The 20,177-nt window shown below is 35.9% G+C and overlaps 1 protein-coding gene across 1 annotated transcript in view; it reads left to right on the top strand.

The window, feature by feature from the left end:
• Window positions 1–4,438: 4,438 nt before the first annotated feature.
• LOC135221028 (regulator of G-protein signaling 7-binding protein-like) overlaps window positions 4,439–20,177 on the top strand; it is a 1,347,771-nt gene continuing 1,332,032 nt past the window's right edge. Inside the window, exon 1 of the mRNA XM_064258752.1 lies at window positions 4,439–5,148. The gene's annotated coding sequence lies outside the window, so the exon portion shown is untranslated. The remainder of the gene's footprint in view (window positions 5,149–20,177) is intronic.

Below are 20,177 nucleotides of genomic sequence, written 5' to 3'. Positions count from 1 at the left end.
GCAAGCATTTTAATGTCTCCAATGTTTAGGTGGGGATTGTTATTTCATCAGCAAATCGAACATGACCTTTCCAACAGGTGAGCATATCTTAGCTAATTAGTCTCGTATTTGAACGAGCTGGGTCCAGTTTAAGCTTCTAAATAAACTATTGAATTTTTAATTGAACTTTTTACGCTTCCTAACATTGCGGGTGAACTTTAGATGGGCCTTTTCCATAGCTTATATACTTATGATGCAATGGAAGGATAATTATCATTTCGTAAAAAATGATAAAAATAGGTTCTATACCCATACCCTGTATAATTATATCAATATTTAATTCCAGTATGAAGTTTAGTCAAAAGAAAAAAGTGAGCTACTTGATGGTGCTGATATTTCTAGTAAACTGATTCTATTTGAAGAAAATTGGGATTAGTGGTTGTCATGGGTTGTAGGTACGTTGTTCGATTTGAACCTCTGAAATGGCTTTTGACCCTCATTAAGTAGAAGAAATCCGAATATTTCACTGTAGGGGAGTTCTAATGAGATATGTAGAACAACACTGTATCTTTATCTAGTCAACGATGAAAGATTAATGAAATATAAAATCTGTGTATAGCCCTCTAATCGTAAATCACTGATGGAAAACACCTATACTCTGTTTTTTTTTTTTCCATCTATGCACCCGCCTGTGGTGCTCTTGCATGGTAACACTGCGTCCCTGGCTTTAAATAGTACGCTAAGTGTAAGTTTTAGGTAATTAAAGGTATCTGGGTGTACATTTGCAACTGATAAGTGTTTTAATAATTTACTATATGCGAATTACACGTTAATATTCGAAATAGGATTTGTTCACTACGGCAAGATGTCAACTTATTGGACCACACCTACTCTGCTACTAAGCTACGTATTACTTCGTTACACGTAAGTATATCAGCATATACTTTCAATTTTTATAAAGTGCGTTTTAGCCAGATACGATATGACGTAACTTGGTTTAGCATCTGTTTAATGGAATTTGCGTCTGGCTGTTCCATTCGCCACCCCGAAAAGGCAGCTTACATTCAACAATAATAACAATATCCTATTTCGAATATTAACGGTGTAATTCGCATACAGTAAATTATTAAAACACTTTTCAGTTGCAAATGTACACCCAGATATCCTTTTATTTACCTGAAACTTACACATAGCGTAACTATTTAAAGCCTGGGACGCAGTGTTACCATGCGCGACCACCACAGGCGGGTGGACAGATGGAAAAAACGGAGTATAGTTTACCAAAATAATATTCTCAAGTGAGCAGTTCTTAATCTTTGGCATTTCTCAGATGTTATATCACTCCATTCCATACAATAATTATTCTTATCATGAGAGTAGAACAAATATTTCCATTTATGAGCATTACGAAATTAAGAAGATGACGGATAATTACTAGAAGTTTTTTTATAAGGAATTAATATAGTACTCATTCTACGCAGTACTTGGCACCGAAATCTTTTCAGAAATTGCCAACAACAGGAGAAGGACTGATTTTCATTTTACCATTCATTCAAATCGGCAAGAACACCAACAATAGATACTTCATTAAAAGTCGCCTCTGATGCTCATGAACTGGACGATTGCTCATTGAAACATATCGGATTCTGCTCTTCCTAATCTATTGTTCAAACCAAAGTTTAATACAGAATGCAAAATTAACATTAATGACAACCTCAAGAAACCAAATGTTATCCCCCAAACTTACTATTGATGCATAAATGGATAGAAGAGTAAGGCGCTAATTGGCAATTCTAATTCTTTATTTTGACGCAGACAGGTCACTTTTGTAACGACCACAATCGTGACAGGGTATTTTACATGACAAAAGACTACGAATCTGATTAACATAATATTCACACTATATGTACGAAGCTCTTTGATATATAGCGCTCTCTTCGTACATTAAACTGAGAACAAAATTCCTTCAACCTTGTGACCAAGAGCATGATAACGCAATTGTCCCTTCCATGGTTTATTTTCTTCTGTAAAAATGGAAAAATCAGTACTCATCTCCAGCCGCCCGCCCGTCCCCAACTCTCATAATTCCCATCCTAAGAGGTCTAGTTTTTTCAACTCTTGTAATGCCCACAGGAACTCGGCCAGCTGCTTGACATAATCATGGATAAGACAGGGAGGTCAGGTAGCAAACATTCTACGAATGTAAGATAATACGTGGATTTTTAGCTTTCCTAAGTAGTCTCAGAGATCTTAGATTATTTGTTCTCAATCTTACCAGACGCATTTATATAATGCTTCCCAGAAGGATAAGATAACTTTCGTCTTCCCGCAGCAGCCCTGTATAGCATTGCTTTGGTTTATGAATTGATATTCTTTGACATTCAGTCTGTGGTCGAAATCTTATCACTGTGTGGGTGTTACATCACCACCACGTTTGTGTTTCCCGATTCATTTTTCGAGATTTCTACCGATCTCAACATAAGCCAAATTGCATTTGGGTTCATAATTTTCCTATGCTTTACATAAAATTATAACTTGTAGCTTTACGTAATCACATAGCGTATTGTTCGAGATATTGCATATTACCATAGATATCCTGTTCTCTTAATGAACAGGATATCTTCTTGTGAACAGAAGCACCCCTGCCTCAAAGGCTTTTCCAGGCTTATAAGATGCCCTGGAAGTTAATCCAGTACCTAGACCACTTTCCAGGGCTGTGCCTGCTCAAACCTCTACTCCAACCTTCCGTGCTGAAGGAAGATTGGGACATGGGACGATCTTTGGGAGTGAAGTCCCCAGAAACCATAGGTTGGGTTAGAGGAGTTCAATAATATGAAGCCCCTAACCAGGGAAGGAGTGCACCCTGCGTGAGGTATGGTAAAGTTAGGTTAGGATCTATACATTCCAAGTGATATCTTACTATTTTCGTTCCCTTAGTGATGACATCTTACACCTGAAACATACATTTCGCAGATGGTTTCCCTTTGATTTCTTATATATATTTCATCAGTGATGTTCTACAAATGACTATTGGATGCTGGTGGTCCTCTTATAGTTATCTTGGTAGTTCATTCCTACTGTAAAACTGAACCTATCTTACCTTCACAGGTAGGTATAACAAAATAACAGGGATGGGGTACCTACAACAAGAGAGGTTTCTGCTAACATTTTTTACTTTTAATTCTTTCAGACAAATACTAATAATAGGTTATCATCAGACATAAAAATAAAACACTAATGCATTTTACTCATATATTAATAAAGAGATAAACTCGCAGATATGTGAACCACACTCGAGAAATTAAAGAGAGAGAGAGAGAGAGAAGAGAGAAGACGAGAGAGAGAGAGAGAGAGAGAGAGAGAGAGAGAGAGAGAGAATGTTATACGACACTGTATAGTGGTAATGCCGCCAGCATTGCCAACACGGTCAGAAGACTGTTCCGCAAAGTTAAGGAGGAACAAGACCCTTGTTTCTCTCGTTCATCTGTACTATGAAAAGTGATGCTTTGAAATGAGTGACAGTTAATAATTATGGCAGTCTCATCAAGCGTCCAAATATTTAGAAATCGGTCGTCAGTATACTTATGGGTCTATGCCTATGGAATGATGCATCTAAGTGTAGAGAGGAAATTAAGCGAGCCAACAAACTAGCTAGGCCATTAGCATTAGATAATATAGGGATTAGTGCTTAGTCCCGTGCAGTACCTTAATCCAAAGCGTTTATTAAAAAAAAAAAAAAGTAACAAACAGCACCTTACCTAATTCAGATGGTCACAGTTCATAAATATTGCAAAATTTGAGCGTGAATTGAAATTAGAAACTTAAATAAACTGCAGACCATCGAAAATAGAGGTAATGACTTGGGCAAAATTATATATTCACCGACGTTCTGTTTTATTTGGCGATTGCCGGCAACTTTACACACGCTCACCAATCACAGAGCGTGTACGTGGTGACGTCAGTGTGTCACTGATAGTGGCACAGTCGTTGTGTAACTTTGAACGTGTAATGGTGTTTCTTTCGTGCTGTCTGTTTATTATTATCAGTGACGTAATCTTGGTAGATCAACAAGGAAAGAGCAGTGTGTGATTTTTTCGACAAACCAAGTGCTGAAGTATCCGAAATCAGCTGGTTTTTCAGCAGAGACATTTGCCAAGATTGCCAAAATGTTGCTAACAATACTATTTTGACCAAGAAAATAATTTAGATGCATACCTATTGCATGCTACGCATTTTGGCGTCAACGGTATATTTACATAAGCATTCCGCATCGTTCGTCCCCGCGAATATGGAAGCCACCAGAAATTGGGGCCGTCAAATGTATTTCGCCGTGTTTAGTGAGCCCCTCGGGGTTAATTACAGTCGTTCGAATAAATAGGCTAGTACTTAAAATTCTTGTTCAGGAGGTAAAACTGCATAGAAAAACCGCAACTACCATAGTCTAGGCCGCCGTGTCAACTGCTGGTAATAAAGTGAAAAATTAAGTTGATAACGTTGAAGAATGGTGAAAACGGTAAGTTTATGACTAAGACAAAGCAGAATAGTTTGTAAGCCTGAAGAGGAAACTGTCGAATGGGGTGGATGAAGAATGTTATCGCCGTCATGCAGATCAAGTGTGATAATGTGAAACCTGAGTATTGTTTTGCCAGAAAATAATAGGCTTCGTTCCGTCGGTTAAACTGGATGTTTAATGGACTACTTGTTATGCGCTGCGTTGGATCGTGTTACACAACCCGCTTTTCAAAAGCTAGACCTGACGTTGAAATTTGTGTATATTGAATTTCATTTGGAAGAACCTGGCTCAGAGCAGTGCACCTTTTGTGTTTTATATCTGCCCTTATACACACCATACGCAGTAAAACAAGACTGTCATAGAGTTTTCCACGCCTCCTGTCATGAGGGGTAAAAAGAAAGAAAGAAAGAAGAAAAAAAGTGAGCTTCGAGACCTAGGCTAAGCCATACACACCCCAGCCAAACTCATTAGGTCGTCGTCGGGTTCCGACCGACTGGATGTTTCAATGCTTCTATTTCTCTTGAAAATCCCTGTTTGGGAATTCATCAAGATGAGGCCGTGTGCAATGCAAGTACTTCAACCACGCGGAAGGGAATAACCTCATCGGCTGATGAACTCGTATCTACTCTGGCCCCCTTCGTCTGGACAGCAACGGCGTAAGTGTTCCTAATAGGCCTATGTTCATGTTTCCGTTTGTTCTCGTAATTTAGCTCTCCTCATTATTTCATTTCTAGTAATGAAAACCAAGAATGATGGGAAACATCGTGTTTTTCATATCACTATGGTAAAACTGAACTGCTGCAACCCACCGGTTCGGTAACTACCAGTGTATGTATAATAGGGTCACAGCGTTTAGTACCATACCCATACAGATGGATGTAAAACAATGAATGTAGGATGGTAAATGTCATAAACATAAAAAAAAGCAAAAGCTTGTAAATCTTCCATCCCTTCTGAGTAAAGAAAACCTTTAAATATCAAAATAATTTATTTCCAGAATCATAGGTTTTCATAGTAGTTTAAAGCCAGTGATATGTCAAGTATAAAGGCAGGATTTTTAATAAGCACACAAAAATGCGACTGTTATTAGTGTAGGCCTAAGTTACAGGAAAATTATACCGAGGTCTGGCATTCTCTGCTTTCATCATTTCTTTAGCGTTGGGGCGTGCTTTTTAATTTGTTTTCAATTAAGGAAACGTGAGGCACAGTCCTTACTCTTTAGTGGGTTTCTTGTACAAGATCAATTTTTGGCAAAAATAAACAAATTCAAGTGGACCATAAGAAAGTGACGACTTCAGTAGTACCTAGTATATGGTCGGTATTATAGCCTTTTGGTTTGGTTTTTCATGAGTTAGACATGTTTATCAGGTGCATGGTATTTTAATATTTGCTTTCTGTAGAAAAACAAACACTCATGAAAAAGTATGCAAACAAATATCTACTGGTGATGAGAGGGGAAGACTATACAGTCATAAAGTAGACAAATTATCATCGTTGCTATAGACTAACATAAAGTAGTCCACGTTCTTCTAATAGTAAGTTGTTGCTTCGTAACTTTTATGACAGCTGTAGTCGTAATTTATGCTACCGACTCCCTCGATTTAAAGTATGTTTATACTATAAAACAGCAGTCACTGAATTTTCGAGGTTTTCTCGTTTTTCATTATCGCTTAAAAACTCGCAGCAGTATGATGAGACTCATTCTTAAAACTATATTGGCAAGAAAACATACGTTACGGGGAAACAAAATTGACAGTGGGTATCGCATTATAACACTGGCTGGTTTTACGACATTTTAGGCGCATGACTTGTTTCTAAGCAGTAATGCTGATCCATCCTTTGAAAACGTTTCGAACAAACACTTATTTCTATTTGCCTCGATTTATATTTGTCTGGAAAAAAATTTAAAGGTTTAATGGATTGGAAATTCAACCAGACGGAAAAATTCTTAGGGCATTGTACTCCCTTCTATCTCATCCTTATTTTCAAGATGATAATAAGTTTTGTCAGTAGTCCTAGTTTCATTTCTTATCATTTCATATGTAATAACTTAATCAATGCGCCAACAGCATTCGAAAAACAAAGATAATCTCGTTTTACGGAGCAGTATATATATATATATATATATATATATATATCTATATATATTATAATATATATATTATATATATATATATATATCGTAGGACAGTTTTACATTGCATACGAGAAAGTACGTTAAAGATATTAGATATTTCCAACGACTTTACAGACCTAGTTTGATAAATCAAGGGATATATTTGGGCTGAGACAAAATTTATCTTGTACTTAACATTAGCTAAAAGAAAAAAAAAACAATTATGGTTCTCGTAGTTGAAACCCGCCTCTCTCTCTCTCTCTCTCTCTCTCTCTCTCTCTCTCTCTCTCTCTCCTTATGTCTTATAATATTTTGTGTTATGTGTACTCATTGCATGGCTTGGCTCTGTTGGTGAAGATTTAGCTATACTCTTATCGGCACTGGCTCTTGGTTTTGGGAAGCCCGTAATTGGCACGTTGATTACTTTGTACCCCCCCTCCCCCCCTTTTTTTTTTATTGTCTTGTGCATTTGCCGCAAATATAGTGCATGGACTTATTAGGTCCCATAACCTGTGCTTTTTGATTACCTTCAATATAATTTTTTAAATTTAATAATTTTTACTGCTTTTTTCTGTTTCAAGTAATTTTTAGGCAATCACATCATACTTGCAGTTAGCCTCTGCAAATCATGAATCGTCGATAATCTTCACGATTTTACATCGTTGTTCTGGTTTTTGGTGTCTAAACACTTCAAATAGGAAATTGTCGTCGGGTTAACCGCCTTTGTTTCCAATGCCCTAATCCATAGTGTCGAGAAAAATGTCGCTTGTTCTGTTCTCTTCGCCTTCCCTACTTGTATGAGGCTCTTTAACAGCGTAGTCATGGTAGACTCATAATGTAGGCTTAGTTGATGTACCTTAAGTCTGACTTGCAAAACGTAAATCGTTGTTGTCATCGGTCTATTGTTTGGGTTAGCTGTCGGGTTTCTTAGCCTTTGTGGTAATGTTTTGATGTCTTGTACACTGGTGGCCTATATATAGTGTATAAGCCTACAAGTCTCCAAAAAACCGTGGTCGAGTGATTACCTCCGACGGAAAAAGCCAGAACAGGTATAGTACTGCTCCCTGGTTATTCCTTGTGAATGTTTATACATGCAGTTTATGAAAGAAGCGGAATCCTTTAATCTTGTAAGTTTGTTATAGCCTTAGCTGTTTGTTTGTTTCACATATTCTATAGGTTATAAGGCTGAATTAAACTCATACTTTATTTCATTCCTTCTGCATTAAAGAAGCCGTGATTCCACTTATGGTCAGTTTGGATGTTTAATCATTGTTTAGTGTGGAAGTGACCATTCAGAATTGTAAGATTGGCGTTGATGGACACATCCTGTGCTTATTATGGAAGAAATTATAATGAACCGATTGTATGGCAATTTTGTCCTCATTGGGGCCTTCTATATCAAATTATTTCATGAAACCCTTGGAAAGGACCATGCTAGTTATAGTTGGTTGCATTTCATCTATCCACTCACGGGTGAAGTTTTGGCAAATGTGGCAACGTGCTACGAGTACCACGTGATTGGCTGACAATCAAGATTCTGATTTTGTTGGCTTTTTGTGATTTTTTTTTTTTTTCATTAACATTGGAATGTCTATATAAACAAAGAACCCTCGCCCTTCTTATATGATCGTAAGCATGCCGGATTGAATCGGTAATATACACACAAGCACTCGGAAGACTCGAGTTTGTATCAGACAGGCTACTCAAACCAAACACAAACGAGCGACGGGCTGATTTATTTCACTAAACATATGCTCTCAAATTGTTTAAATAACATGATTTCCTTGTCATTCAGACTTTATTCTATAGTTTCATTGCAAGCACATAGAAATAACTTTATATTGATACCAAAGTAATATCCATGTCCGTAAACTGAAAAATAACTATTAATCTTTAGTGCTGGAACATGAAGCATGTGCTAGTGATGCTAGACATTCATTACATCTCCCCTTAAAATCACTTGTTTAATTTTTTTTAACCTTTATCTGAACATCTATGCCGTTCCAATACCCAACAATATAAAAAAAGAAAAACGTGTGTGTGTGTCTAGCCTGTTATTGCAGATGTATGTTATTAACACTACGGATGACGGGAACTAAGTAGGATTTCCAACTTTTGTTTGAAAAGTTGTTTGTCCAAATAGTCCCTGAAGCGTCCAGTCACTGAGCTACCTGTTCCCACACGGCGGCCGCGCGGATGGAAAGTCAATGACAGAGCCAAGGGTGTTCACACTCAACTTGGCTGATTTGTTAATCGCCCGGATTCCGCGCGTTTCGAGATATACTTGTTTTTAAAGCCCCGTTTACACGAGGCGGTTCCATCCGCACGGATTCCGCCGCGGTTTTCGCCTCGTGTGAACGGCGCCTAATATGTATACTCAAGAAAAATTTTTTTTTAATACTCTGAGTGTTCTGAAAAGAGAACCTCCGGCCAGCCAATACTGCAGTGACTGTTCCATTCACTTCTCACAGGCCTGAGCCGTGGCCACCGAGAGTACAAGGCCTTTTCACCCTATGGCCGTGTCGTCCTAAGTAGGCTGACCTGGCTATGAAACACTGGGACGGGCTGGTGACATTGTAGTTCTGTGAGGAACTCATTACCTGAAGTATTTATGCATTCTTACATACATACATACATACATACATACATACATACACATTATATATTTAACTAGCTAACGTTTCCCCACCACCCCAGAGGTAGTTAGCATGGCGGGTTTTTTATATTTATACTGCAGTTCCCCTATAGGCCTAGTCTGCAGTGATTATATAATATATATATATATATATATATATATATATACATATATATATATATATATATATATATATAATATATATATATATATATATATAAATAAATGTATGTATTAGAACCATGCAATGAAATAATAATTACGCGCTTACTTTGCTAAAGTCTGCAGTTTTCTCTTCTTTTCTTGAGATACTTGTGATTTTGTGCTTGAATAGTCATTTTCCTTCTGACAATAGTTATTTAAGAGAGAATTCGTTGATGCCCAGACAATCATCTTTTCTATTTTCTCTAATGGATGACCATTCTCACATTCTTCCAAATGGAAATGAGCATCATCTTCCTTCAGAATATCGAGAGTGATATTCATAACAAGCTGCCTCTGGTTTCTTGAAGATTTGAAAGTGTCATTCTGAGTGAGTTTATTCACAATTATGTAGTTGTATCTCACTATATTTATTGTTGCGCTGTCAGGGAAAAACAAGGACCCTCTGCTGACACCCTTTGTATAGTCTAAACTCAAATCCTGGTCTTTCTCTTCATTGGTAACTTCAGCTCTTGTTAAAATCTCTAAGCATGATTTGCATTTCATTTTTTTATTTACACTGTAACAACAGTAACCTGCTAAGTAAGTTATAACAGGAAGAACGCCATTACATCCTTCAATGTCATGTTGTGTTACCTTAATATCAATATCAGAAGATTCATCTATTTCAGAGTTACTCATGTTCGTCCAATTTATCTCAATAAAATTTTTTAGTGTGATACCTTTTCCCTGGAATGGTAAAACCATTTTCATTAATGACATTTTCCTAATTTTTTTTCTCGCATTCAAACATTTGCCTAACTGATATGTTATAATTTCCCCCAGCAAGTTGTCGATATTCCCCAAACCTGGATTCCAAATGATTTGTTTGAAATTTTCCTGGAAGAATATAACTCAGATTAAGCTCATCTTTACAATATTGGGTTAATTCTACAATTGCATACGACGTTGTGTGCTTTAATGCTGTGAATGTTTCCCTCGTTCATTTCCTTCCTGGAATTTTCTCCCAATTATCTAACCAGCCTAAAAATCTTAACAGAAAATTGTATTTTCTATCATTTTCATCACACGTAAGTGGGGTACAGTATTCATTATTTATTCTTTTCCCTTTGAATATTGACTTTACATTAACTATTGACCACCAAATCCAAAATATCTCTATAAAATTTGTTGTATCATTGTAATTAGGCAATTTTTTCTCTTTTCCAATGTTTCGCATTGCTTGAATAATATATTCATTAAAAATTTTTAGGACTAAATTCACGTTTTGTTTTTCAAATGTCGATGGCCGCAATGCTTTTATTGTTAACTGATAAGATTGTCTTAATAATAATTCTGACTCTACTAAATACAAATCCTCTAATGATTTCCGGGGAGCAAAGGATACATTTGGTTCGCTACAAATTTCGCTGAATGGAAATTTTGGAAATACCATTGTTTTGGATTCATCTTTGAGACCCAACCAGTTATTTCTGACACACTTCAGTATGTGTACACTATCAAACAAGAAAAACAAAGGTCTGCATTTTGCAGCTGGATGGGGGTAGGCAATTGACAGCTTTGGTGGGGTTGCAAAATGCGACATCGCTTTTCCATTTATCGCATTATTATCAGTAATGACACTGATTACTTTCAATCCAATTTTTTCCAACCCTAGTATTACTTTTTTTATAACTTAGATTAGCGTTTCTGCTTTTATAGTTTTTACCGGAATAATGTGTACCACATCTCGAAATTTTGATAGAACAGCACCTATCATGAAAGCATATGCAGTGGTTGCTGCTTCATTGCTGTTAAATGCAGATCCTATTACAGCACCTCCCTTATAATCAAAAAAAGGCTTTAAATGGATCTCGTCAATCATTAATGTTACAGTTTTGTCTGTGGGTTGTAATGATTTTGATTTTTGCCTGATATACGAAAGAAAATTATCATCATACTGCTCTGTTTCTGGACTAAGTTGCTTAGATATAAAAACCCGCCTGATCGTTGACATACTGGGTAAAATTAACCATCTTCTATCCCTAAAGTATCTGTAAGCTCGAGGTGAAATATTTTATAGCAAAGATGAAGAAACCAAAAGATCTGTGGAATACTGAATGCTCTTTTGAGTCATCAAGTTTAGTTGCTCAAAGATAAATTTCAAAGTCATTGAATGCTTGAATGGTTGGTCTATTATGGTGATTAGAAAAGTTAAAATTAATTGAATAATAGCAACTGGGTTTATGGAAGAGTTATTTTGTCTGTCATACTTTCTTATTTCTTGTAACATGACTTCGATGGAATTTGTATCTTGCACATGAGAAGGAATGATATAGTCATGCAACTCACGTACGGGCACATTATCGATATACGCCTGGACAGATTTATCAGGATGTATTAGTACAGACATCATCATATTGGGAGAAGGTGAAAGCGATATGTGACTGATCAAGAGATAAGGTTCTTTATGAATTATGTCCCAGTACTTATCCAGCTTAAGTTTCCTCGAAAGATCTTGCAAATCCCTAAATCCAATTTGCGTTTCGTATGCCTTTGCATCTGATATGCTACTTTCAATTGCTACTTTGACTGATGTCTCTTCTATTCTTTGTCTTTTAGAATCGGGTGACTCTCTTCGATGTTCATTTAGGTTCAAATATTGAGGATAGTTTGGAAACACTGTGGGAACAGCATTTTCTTTAACATATGGATGCTTTAATTTTGCAGTAATTTTCCTCCCAGTTTTTTCATCCACAATAGAAGTTTCCCTCACAATATCATCAGGATGAAAATGCTGTTCACAAACCTGCAAGTACAATGATATGCGACAGTCAGGAAACGTGTCTACTATTTCATGAAAAAAAAAATTGTTAATTTCTAAGACCATCTATTTTACCGAAGGAAACCGTCAGATTTCCAAAAAACGGACGCATTAGTTTTCATCATTCTAAAAAATAATTGAAATAAAGTTTCATTCTAGCCTGTTACCCATATATTGCAATTAATTGTATTTGTATAGCTACATATTTTTGCGATTCAAGTACATATTACTAACAAAATTAATATAATTTGACAAGTAATATAATTGGATATATACATACATATAAACACATAGTGCACACATACACACAAACACATACATCACATACATACTATATATATAATATATATATATATATATATATATATATATATATATATATATAAATAAAATGTTTTAACTATGCCTACCATAAAAATAGTAAAAGTGCTGTCCGTCTCTTTCTTTCATATATATATATATATATCTATATATATAATATATATATTATAATATATATATATATATGAAGTAGACAGATACACGGACAGGCAGAGGCAGAGAGAGAGAGAGAGAGAGAGAGAGAGAGAGAGAGAGAGAGAGAGAGAGAGAGATATGCTTAACAAATTATCAGCATACCCGATGATTCTCCGTAGGACGAAAATTTTCTCTCTTGATGTTTCTTAGCCATTTCTCTTTCACTTGTTCATTTTCAGGAAACCTGAAGATATTAACTTTTGGTCCGTTGTCGTAATTACCCTTACATTTAGGTACGCAGCACTTGTAAGGCATCTTCTTCCAGGAGCAAGCACGTGTGGTACTGTACACAAAACTTCTATCAGCCTTTTTCTTCTTTAAATCTTATTTTTCAAATTCAATAATTGTTCGTCCACATAAATTCATATAGAGCCACTTAAAATGCACCAGCACTTGGATGTATTCTCCTAAATTTCACTTTAGAATTTGACTCCAAGCAGCGTGACCTCACTCGACCAGTACCCCGGAAGGACTACTTATCTTAGCCAAGCCCAGGTCAGCCTTACATACGAAACGTATTAGGGATTTAAATGCCCGGGTGAAAAGGCCTTCTTCTCTCGGTGCCAGCCTCATGGAAAACAATATTTCATCCCATTTCAAACATTAGCCTATTCATGTGATTTATATGCGCAATATTTTGTTAAAATACTTTTTATTCGCTCTCGCAGAGCCAGTTGTCTCTTTATTTACCTACCGAGAGGCAAAAAACAATTATTAAAATCCAATTGTTTCTTTAGCGTTTAGTCCGAGTAGACGGTTCGTGTGCTGGTATTGTTATATTATCGATATTAATCGGCGTGTTTATAATCTGAATAACACGTTGTGATGGTTCTTTGTGTGCCTATATAAGCATTCGGTAATTACTGATGAAAATAATTTCTAGAGAGTAGCACGGTAATAGCTATGAATGGGGGCATATATATGTGGAGTCTGGTGTGGATATGAAGTGGTGGATGCTTTACTTGTTTAAGAATTCTGTCGTGTGTCCTGGAGTTTGTTTCCTAACATAAATCAAAGTTTCTGTGTGATGTTTCTCAAGTTACTCTCATTTTCTTCTCGATTGTTATAATCATGTTCAGTGTTATTAAGCTTATGGTCCTTGGAAATGGTTTGAATTTTCAGTGTTTGAATGTTCCATATGTGACATTTTATTGTAATGTATCATGATCTGGTGTATGTGGTGCCTACGTAAGTTTTCGTGTTAATTACACCACACCCCATAGTATTTTGAAAGTATGAAGTTTATGAATTATGCAGTATTTTGCAAAAAGTACGTATGACTCCTATTATGGAATGCATATATATATATATATATATATATATATCATATATACATACATACATACATACATACATACATACATACATACATACATACATACATACATACATACATACATACATCCACATATGCAATTTTTTGTCACCTTTACCTCATCATTGCATCTCATATGAATGAAGCCATTTCGGTCAAACTTTATACAAACTTAGAACTTCTTGCATAGATGTGCATGCTGGGAGATTTATTGCTTGTTCATCCGTTGATCTGTAAATAACCTACCCTTGGTTATGTTGGTGACAATTTGGTGTCTGCCTGTGCACAATGCTAACTTTGATTATAACTTGGGAGATGTAACAAATACAGACTTCATATTCGGCAATTTTACTCCACAAGGTGACCATTTTACTGGACGTACCTGCTACTGGGGTATTCGTGTTAATCAAACACATCTTGTCAGTGGAAAATCGTCAGAGTTATCTCCTTTTCAAGAACCATAATGGTATCCTCCAAAGTTCGTCATTTGTAATATTCTTGGCGAGGTTTTGACTGAGGATCATCAGGGTACTTGTAATACTCTCAGAGTGCTTCTGAATAAATGAAGAGGGAAATGTTCAGGAAATACCTTTTCTTGTTAACTTTGCACATGTAACTTCCAGATTTCAATCAAAATAATGTGCTGGAACAGTATAGCGTGAAAATTATTTCGATAAAGTTCAGTCCGGGACTCGGATCACAAAAGCCTTGCAAGCATTTTTTCCTCTTTCTGTTAATTCTGTGCAGGGGACCAGAAATAAAATGTATGATTTGTATAAATCTCTAGTTTGAGTGATGAACGAAATGGATGGATATGTATTCAACGTGACTATGCATTTCCTCTTCCCTCGACATATCGGGAAAACATGTTCAGGAAATGGGACTTCCACCTGTAAGAGAAAATATTTCAGTTGAATACTAAATATATTTTAGACAACTGAGAATTAACAAGAGCTGGTGATATAAGCTTGAATTACATCTGCAAGTGCAGCTATAAGAAATGATTGCTGTGTTCGATGAAGTTTCAGAAATTAATGCTTTAAATGTATGGTTCAGCTATGAAGGCAAACGGATGACTTCGGGCTATGTATTTTGTGAAGGTTGATTTGCATACATATACATCGTTATTCTTAGAATGCTGTTGGGTAAACTCGGTTAAATTGTTTATATCTTAATATGTCTATGCAGTATACTTTTTGTTTTAAGTTTTACAAGAGGTAATAAGAATTTTATCTCGATCTGCGAATATTATTAAATTACAAATGGAAAGATTGAATATGTGTAATGGCAGCGGAAATTAAGAATAATTTTTGGATGGAAAAAAATCAAATGAAATAACGGATGGTGAAACGCTTTTCTTTTACTGGGCTTTATCTCCCCCAATAAAGTTGAGAATTTATCTTCCCTTGGGTCATTATGCATTTGTTTGTGTTAGCAGAATCCCAAGAACGGAATAATAGAAGTGGATGAAGCGTGGTAGACATTTTAATGGTATTATTGTTTTGTCCATTACAAAAGATGGGGATTTTGTATGGGGAAAATTTTATGGTATCGGTTTTGTATTGCGTGTTTGTTGTTGGTATATAAAAAAGTCAAGTACTCTATTTACTTTTACGTGTTTTCATATATCTGGTTTCTTTAATAAGATTCTTTCTTTTTGAGACATGATTTGTAATAAGAGAGAGAGAGAGAGAGAGAGAGAGAGAGAGAGAGAGAGAGAGAGAGAGAGAGAGAGGATGAAACGGAACTCGAATTCGGGTTGTACCAATAGCTGTCAAATCATATATTTTTTGTTTTCATTTCATCATTTTTCCGAGATATTACATACAAATATCAGGCCTTATTTTTTTTTTTTTTTTTATGTATTAAAACTGCAAGGAGGGGGAGTAGACATTTTTTCCAGGCCAGGCTCAAAGGAAACCAGGAAAAAGAGATAAAGGGCGGAGTTGAAACCACCGCAAGGGATGGTGTTTACCTGACTCCTAAGATTTTTTATTTTTTACTTAGAGTTACATTGAAAATGATATTATACCTTAATTTTAGTAGGCTTCTCATGATTTTAACGAGCTCGCTTTCACATGGATACAAAACAGGCACATCGACTGTGATTCCGTGAACGATAAGATGAAAATCACCTCATGAAAAAAGAAAAGGGCGAAACGGAAGCAATTATTTTTATTTTACTATCAAGGAGTTTTACGGGAATAATACATTCCATTATTATGTATTAATCAATGACTTCTAAGAACAATACATGTTGAATAAAATGGCCAATGATGAGCTTTTAGTTAGAAGAAAGGTTTTGGAAATAGCCTCCTCCGCGGGAAGATCAGGTTACGGGATAGCTTAGGGAGCCATTGCTTCCCTAACGAGGACTCAAAGGAGAAGGTAAAGTGCTTTGACTCTGCCAAGAGACCAAACAGTTCTAATATTGCTCTTACTAAAATAGAAGATGAAGTATGCCAAAAAGAATTGTGATGTGTAGGTTTGATCAGATGGTCTATTTACATTCAAGAAAATCCATATTTGATGTGTAAATAAAGCATTATATATATATATATATATAATATATCATATATATATACTATATATATCTATATATAATATATATATTATATATAGATATATATATATATACATAATAATAATATATAATATATTATTATATATATATATTTATATAGATATTATATATTATATATATTTAAATATATATATATTATATATATATAGAATCGTATAATATATAATTATATATATTATATTATATATATATAATAGTATAATATATATTATATTATATATATATGTCTTATATATACGTTATATATCATATTTATATTATGTAATATATATATATATATATCTTTATATATTATATATATATATATTATTATATATTATGATATATAATATATAACAAATTATATTATATATATATATATATTATATATATAATTTTATTATTTTATTCTTATATATTATTATATATATAACTCTATTATAATGTGAAATATGTTACAAACAATGGGCATGTTCAGTGGGGAAGTTTTGTATTGTGGGGCTAAACTACGGAAGGACATTTGATCATACTTCATATTCAGTCATCCCATAGCATCATTTTATCATCATCATAGATACTGGATTGAATCATTGTACCACCACTATCACCGTAATATTAGATTATCACAACAACAATGAAGAATGAAAAAAGCGATTGCTTACAGTCATGAGAGAGAATTCGAAGTATAATAGAAGCCGAAAGAAAAAGTAACTGCTTCATGTAAAGTAATAAAGTAAAAGCAAAACCTTGCTGTTCTGATGTTTTTTAGAACCTTGCGATATTTTTTACCTTGCATTTGTTCTGTTGTTTTGCTTTTGTTCTGTTGTTTCCTTAACCATGTCTCATAGATGAAAGCATGTAAATGTCATCGTAATTTCATGTCAAGTGATTTATGGCCTGCCATTCCCTTGTCACATTCAGACGTCGGCCTTACGACGATAACAACCTCAGATTTTGTGATTGAGAAGAAACAGGGTGACTACTGCCGCCTTCCGCCATTGTGCTTTGGTCCCCAGACTAATTTCATGAGGGTCGTTGACAGAGGATCAGCCCCTTAGTTTTTTTTGTCAGTGTTTCGCACCTGCTGCTCTACCACCTCGCAACTGCATTCCCACCTACTGACCCAAATCTCTTTATCCAATTTAGCATTTCATTGTATCCTTTCTTTCCATTTCCTTCTCTGCCGGCATTCAATGACCATTCCAGTTACCTGTGAGGATTATCGGCTGAAATGAAAGGACCAAAGGAGATCGCCATTGTTTTGACAGATGTCAGGTAGACATTTCCGGCGACTCCCGATAACCGGGTATAAAGGCATGGCCCATCGAATCGCATTCTGCCCAAGCCTGTGCCCGTGGCACTACGCCCTATCGAAATGGTGTCACACCCAAGTCCGATGACCTTGGCCAACCGCTCTAATATAGCTAGGTCATGGTGATGACCCACAGCTAGCTTCCTCTACTACTACTCCGTCTGGAAGCTGGGCTTTGTCTCGACATCCCACTTGAAGCTATCACACCCTGAAGTACCTGGGCACTGTCTGATGAGGAATGCTCTATCTTTGATTCCCTGGTTAAGAACTGCAAGCAACCAAAGTCCTGCTGACGCCCTAGTTCTATATATGCATGTCCTGGCCATGGACAGAGATAACTGAATTGGAAGTTGATTTGTTGGTCCTTCACCTACTATTCCTTTTATCAAAGAGTGCATGGATTTCACGGCTCACAGCAAGCTCTTGAGTGTGCTCCTGATACATCCTGGATGGAAGTGGGCTCGTGCAATCTCTGGAGAAGTTGCTTTTATTTACAGCCTATTCCAAGAGTGCTTCATAAAACAGTTTAAGGCATTGTACTCCACGCTTGAAATGCTTGTCACGCAGAGCCTGGTCTACAGACACATCAGTAATCACACCAGCAGCCACAAGCACCTCATCTAAGCCTGAACTCTTGAAGTGCTTGTAGATAGTGTAAGTGAAGCTCATTTGAATGGGAAATGACCTAAGGCCATGGTATATCTTAAGCGGGATACCTCCTTAAAGCTTTGGTTTTGCCATCCTTGCAGTTGATGTGCGTACAGCGTCGTTTCTTGCCTCATACACTCAACTTTCTAAACGAATTTTAGTTTCGATTCAGAAGAATTTCTCTAAAGCATTTCGGAGAATCTTGGGGAAAGGATCTTCACAAGTTTTCGGAGGTTCTTCGAAATGGGCATTTTTTTTATTTGTTAGTCAAGATTCCTATCTCTTGTTGCGTTGAGGCAGAAGATTTCACTTGACAGGAATTTTGGTTTACTCTCGCCATCATCTCTCATTCACCTGGTTTATGATTGAAAGAGTTTTATAACCAGATGCCTTTTTTTTTTGTGGGGGTGGGGGGGAGGGGGCATATACTGATATTCAGTTCAGGGCACATGCTTCCACATTTAACCATGATATTGACCACTTGTTGAACACAAGTGGTCAATATGTGTTTGTGTATCTATGTATGAATGTATATTCATGTATGGAATCATGTATGTATGTATGTATGTATGTATTTAGTATGTATGTATCTTTAGGGTTTCCTGGTACTAAAAGCCTTGAATCCAGATGTGTAGCACAGTAATTGGATTTGAACCCACATAGTAAGTGAGAATACTTAAGGTTTTTTTAGCAAATTACTTTCCCGTCGTTTTAAAGTGTACAAATACCTACAGCTCGTGCTGATAGTATTAAGTGATTGTGAAATGTCTGCATCATGAATACAAGCTGCAGAAGTCGTGCGAAAATTGTCTGTTGTTACATACTAGGGCTCTTTGTGTTTCTTGAACTTCATCATGCCCAGATTGGTTTATCTGATAGTTTTTGATGTTACTTCTTATTTCATATCTGTCATAAGTGCTTAGAGCAGTAAACCACTGAGTCAGTTTCTCCCTGGCTCTCTCTGTCAATAAAAAAATTCTCATTTATCCAGTCAGTATGTTGAAAGTGGTAATAGTTGGAAAAAGTTAGTGAACAAGAGGACGAGGCTCAAGTCAATGCGTAAACAAAGGGAATTCTTGCTCTGTCAAACGAGTGTCTTTCAGTTCATAAGAATTAAAAACTACTAGGATGAAATCGATGGCACCATTTACCTGTAATTAACCCTAAAGGCAGACTTTTCATATGGTGAATGCTTTACTTTTGTCTGTATACTATGATCGTTCCTCATACTTCTTATTCGGACATTAACAGGCCCTGCAAGTACGTCTGTCCATGCATCCCTTAGGTTACATGAGAGAGAGTTTATTGTGAATCCATAGTATGACTATCACAGTCCCTACAGGTGATTTCATAGACTCGTACCTCTTTAGAAACTGTTTCTGCTGAACGTTAATTAAGGATTTCCCCAATGTATTCGATTAAGTGAAGACGAAAGGGTTAGGGTGGCCTAATGTTTGTGTGATCTCTCATAAATTATCCACATGAGGCATTTTGTCTGTGAATTTTTCCTTTTCTTTGTTTTCTGTGGGTTTGTAAAAAATGGTCATTGCTTTATGTATGGCTTTTTCTATTGTGTGTTTGGGCGATTTAACAAGTCAAGTTGATTTCTGATTGT

This window comes from Macrobrachium nipponense, chromosome 2, assembly GCF_015104395.2.
Source record: "Macrobrachium nipponense isolate FS-2020 chromosome 2, ASM1510439v2, whole genome shotgun sequence".
NCBI classification, from domain to species: Eukaryota; Metazoa; Arthropoda; class Malacostraca; order Decapoda; family Palaemonidae; genus Macrobrachium; species Macrobrachium nipponense.
The sequence above is the reverse complement of the archived record's forward strand: the minus strand, read 5'-3'. Positions and strand labels throughout refer to the sequence as shown.